The following is a 5,005-nucleotide window of genomic DNA, read 5'->3' as shown; positions in this document are numbered from 1 at the left end:
CTTTTGATCCTTTTAATCTGTTGGAACTTCCCAGTCCTCATGCTTCCTTTCAGCAAGTGGCACCCAGACTAAAGGAACAGGGTTGGCTTTTCTTGTTCCCCAAATTAGGAAGAACCTCCTGCTCTAACTGAAGTTCCTGCCACACAGTGGACATTCATTGAACTCCGAGTAAAGCAAAACACTTTCAGTTGGATTGCATTGACGAATGCGAATGGGAGAAGGCCAAGGAAATGGGGTGGCCTCTAGGCAGGGCTTTCTCTGTGCTTTCTTCTCAGTGTGGCCAGGGGCATAAGAGAAACACAGTTCACATTTGAATGCTCTGGAAGGAATCACTTTGGCAAACATTCTGATAAAGGTTAACCAAACCCTTTCTCCTTCTCCACTGTAAAATGTCCTCGGATCAACTCTCCAGCTCTATTCCTTTGAAAGTCGATGTCCACAGGGCTGGGGTGGGGGGGGCAGGCTGTTGGTTGGGTTACCAGGCACTCCTGCTCACTGTGAAAGAGACTCCTTGTTGATACAGGGAGTATGGAGTGGGCGACCCGGAAATGGGCCATCCCCACACTGGAAGGAGGCTACTCTGGCAGTGCTGCTCCCTAATGCTTTCTTAAGGTCTTGGCTCTGTCAACGCAGAGTGCCTCCCTGGAGGGAGGGAGAGCCCAGACATCATCTACTGGACCAGTGTTCCGGAGACTTCAAGGTCACCACACTTATATGCAGTCTTTGCCTCCCTCTGCTCTCCCAGTTCTCCTCTGCAGGGCCACTGCAGCGAAGGGAGCCACGTTTCAGAGTCACCAAGGACAGAGGTGAGTTCCCTCCTGATGTTGCCATCAGTGACCACACTTCGGGGCACTTCCTCAGCTCTCCCCAGTCTGTCCCGTCCATCCCCACTGCTACTGCTGGAGTGCAGGTGTGATTCCCTCCGAATGTTAATCCTGTCTCCAGGTTTATACTCGTACAACCCAGCTGCCACTTGCTGCCACCTTCTCTTCCCAAGACACACCAACCTGCTCAGAAGCCTCCATGGAGGATTTGAGGAGGCACCCTCGAATCCTGAGAATGAGACCCAGACCCCCCGACCCCTGCCCAGCCCCAGTCCCCTGTGCACTCCTCCTGTCTGCTGACTCTCATCTTCTTTTTTAATCACAGGCCCCTCAGCCTCCAGTGACTTTCCCCAAGAGGCAAGGATGTTCCCAGTCAGCTTAGTGTCATCCCATCTAGGAAGCCTCTGCAGAGCCTACTGTGGTCTCCTTCTTGCTGACATTGCTTCCAAAATAAACCTTCTCCTACAGCCCCACTCTTACATGTTTTCATCCCTCCACCCCACACTCCCTCCTGGCGCCCAGCATTGACCCTGACCCTCAGTACTCACATCATAAATGTCTGTGAAGCTGGACTGAATGAAATCAAGCCCAGTTGGAGCAGTTTGGGAACACTGCATTGAGGAAGCAGTTCCTGGTCTGAGAACTCAGGGCTCCTCAGGATTCCCAGGGTTTGGGGAGCTGACACGCAACACACTCCCTGCACATGTTTGGGATGGGTTCTGTGCTAGATGATGCAGGAGTCAGGATCATGGAGCCAGACATGGAGCTTCATCGCCAGCAGCGGTGCTAGAAAATGCTGCTAAGGGGCATTGCAGCCTAGCACTTCAGACTCGCCCCAGAGTAGCCACCTGCCCATCCAGCCACAGGCTGTCTGGGTCGGGTGCAGGTCTCCCTGACCGAACACAAAGAAGAAGGCATGGTGGAGGGACCCAGGGACCTCCTCCCCATCTGATTACCTGTTTCCACTGAATTCCCCTCCTGTGCAGACTTGAGCCTCACGTCTGCCTTCTTCTCTTTGCTGCCACTGAGATGGGGAACACCACCCTTTCCTCAAATGCCCATGGACATCACACATCACTGTCCTGGATGGTACTGAGTTTGGGGGTAGGGATGTTGTGTTGCAGGGCAGCCCAGCCAAGAATGGGTAATCAGTGAAAAGGATGACGGCCCTGGCCCAAGTCTAGCCTGCCTCCTGTTTTGTACAGCTGTGAGTTAAAAAGGATGTTCACATTTCTAAATGGTTGAAGAAATCAGAAGAAAAAATAACATTTCATCTTTACACATGAAAACTGTCTGAAATTCAGAATTCAGTGCTTAGGAAGTTCTAGGGGATGCAGCCTTGCACATCGCTTACAGTCTCATCCCTGGTGGCCTTTGTCTATGCAAACAGTTGAGATAAGGAGCTGGGACAGCAACCATACAGTCTGCTGAGCCCAGGTTTTCTGCTCTCTGGACCTTAAAACTCCTGCTCCAGGAAATCCCAGATCCTGCATTTCCCAGCTGATCTCCCTGCTATAACCAAGGCAGGCCCCGTCCTGCCACTGCAACTCGCTCTCTTTCCCTCAAGTCTAGCCCCTTCCCCTCCAGCCTCCTCCACACCTCCAGGGTCCCCTGGTTGGTTCAGCAGACCGATCTCACCATCCTTGCTCTCAGGCGTGGGATCAGGGCATCGTCTTTTCAGCCTGCAAATAAATCAGAGCAAGTCTGTGAATAAAGTAGGGAATTCTGCCAGCAGATTTTGCATAGCACGTCTCCTGCTTTCTTCTTCTCCCATCCCTGGCTGATCTTGATTTTTCACGATCACAGAGTTTTATTTGGAAGATCTTGTCCTCACTGAAAAGAGGATGGCAGCTAACAGCTTAACATGCTGTATTTCTGGAGGAGGGGCAGAATGTGCTTTCTTTATCATGGGTGAATATAGTCCTGTCTCTTTCACTGCCCAATGGGAAGTTTGCCTTCCAGTTCTGAGTTTACAACCTTTGACCTTTATAAGAGCTTCACCAAGTGTAGCTCCTCTACCTGTGCAGAAGGCACTTTCTTCACCCATTCAAAGCCCTTCTATTTTGTCCTAGAGGGGAAAGTTTACACTGATTGCTCACACCGGAGGTGGATGTGATATCCAACACAAAGCATCACATTTTACAGATGAGGAAATTAAGGCAAGAAAAGAAAACCCTACTGAGGTCACATATTATCTAACGGATGAACAGAAACTAACACCCAGGTCTGCTGACCTCTCATATTCTCAGCAGCAGTCTGGGCTTCCTGCTGAAGAACGTACAGACAACCCCAAAACGTCAGCACATGCCTGCATTTCCACAACCTGTATTTAATAGAGGCTGTAGACAGCCCCAAAATGCACCACATGCCTGCGTTTCCCAGCACCTGTATTTAGCTAATGGGAGGCAGGGAAGGCTCATAGAGGCTGTCCACCCAGATCAAGAAAGTCAACAATCATTTCCAGCTGAACATCTGGCTGTCATGGGTTCTTGTCCGCCTTTAGGGTCTCAGGGCTGGTACCCAAACTAAGGGGGGCCTGGCAAAGCATCCCCCTTAAATAAACTCACGAAAGAAATTATCCCCTAAGTTTCCATGGTGATGATGGTGCAAAGGGTGACAAACCATCCTGGTTAGCCCAGGTCTCAGAGGATTCCCCGACCAAAGGACTTTCAGTGCTGAACTGGGAAAGTCCCAGGCTTACCCCAAGGGTAGGAGATTGTCATGGGTCCAGGTTAGGAGTGGGGAATAGGGCATGTACATCCAGTAATTGGAGAAAAGAACTGATTTGTTGGGCTCAGATCAATGCCTTATGCTACAGAGGAGGATTGCTGCTTCCATATTCCTACCTTAAACAGTCTCAGACCAGTAACTACCCCAGGGGCATCTGTCATCAAGCCACCTCACCTCCTTGCATTGTTCCCACCATAACTTTCCCTCTTACCTCCTACTTCCAGTGCTCAGGTAGAAAATCCACCCAGGCCGCACAGAAGAATGACTTCTCATGCTTCCCTACTATGAAAAATTCACACAACCCTTCCCAAAGCAGCACGAGGACCTTGCTGTGTGCAGAGTTTCAGTGTATTGCCTTGTAACAGGCTCAAGACATTAATACTAAAGAATGAGTCTCTAATTTCAGAATTGAAAAGCCTATGGCAGGTCAGTTGAAAAAATACTTTTTGGACTGATGTCATGGTGCTTTGGGGGAAGAAGTTGGTGTTCCTCATGGTCCTGGTGCTGAAGATGCGGTCCGCAGTCTGGGTCCCCTGTAGGTCGTTTCTACCCACCTGGCCCCCCTGCGCCCACCTTTTCCCTCTCTCCCCTAGCGGGATGAGGCGTGCAGGCTTGGGTGAAGGAGTACCTCCTGGCAACTCTGGGAACAACACTAGGCTAATAGCAGGTATAGAGCCTGTGAAGAAGAAACTGAGAGACTTGCTGAAAGTCTGAGAAGCAAAGTAACTGCTATAAAATCTTTTTCCATGGAAATAGGCCATGAAGTTAAAACCCAAAATAAATTATTAGCTGAAATGGATTCACAATTGGATTCTACAATTGGATGTCTAGTATGGACAAACTGAAGATCTTATCCACAGGAAGCCACACAAAGCTGCTGTGCCCTATGATGCTGTTTTTTTTTGTTTGTCTTTTTTGTCATGTATTGGATTATTAAACTGAGGTGATGCAAGTAACTGTGAATTTAGAATTTGTTCCAGCTTAGAAGCCGAGGAGAGAGATCCAAGATGGCTGATCACTAGCAGCTCGGGATTGTAGCTCCCAGTGAAAGTGCAGAGAACGAGAGGACGCCACACTTTCAGACGAATTTTTGTTGCTCACACACCAGGAGATTCCTAGCGGAGGAGCCCCACAGGTGGCCAGCGTGACTCTTGTGGCCAGCGAGGCGGTTTTGCTGCTGCCTTGGTGCAGTGGTTCTTGGTGCAGAGTCAGAAAAGCACCATCAATCATAACACCGCTGTTTTGGCCAGTGCAGTGGGTTGTTTGGATTTTAGCACTGGGAATCAACAAGTTGGACGTCCACTCAGAAACCCAATTATAAAGACGGTCATTATAAAGACCACAGATGGATACATTTATAACGAAGGGAAGAAAAAAGCCTAAAAAGGCTGAGAATATCCAAAATCAGAACGCCTCTCCCTCTACAGGGGATCACAGTTCCTCATCAGCAA

General features: G+C 49.5%; 1 pseudogene; it reads left to right on the top strand.

Annotated features, from left to right (window-relative positions):
* The first annotated feature begins 4,097 nt into the window (after window positions 1–4,097).
* LOC119469965 lies at window positions 4,098–4,604 on the top strand (annotated as a pseudogene).
* The last annotated feature ends 401 nt before the right edge of the window (window positions 4,605–5,005 follow it).

This window comes from Cebus imitator, unplaced genomic scaffold (genome assembly GCF_001604975.1).
Source record: "Cebus imitator isolate Cc_AM_T3 unplaced genomic scaffold, Cebus_imitator-1.0 Scaffold20, whole genome shotgun sequence".
Classification (NCBI taxonomy): Eukaryota; Metazoa; Chordata; class Mammalia; order Primates; family Cebidae; genus Cebus; species Cebus imitator.
The sequence above is the reverse complement of the archived record's forward strand: the minus strand, read 5'-3'. Positions and strand labels throughout refer to the sequence as shown.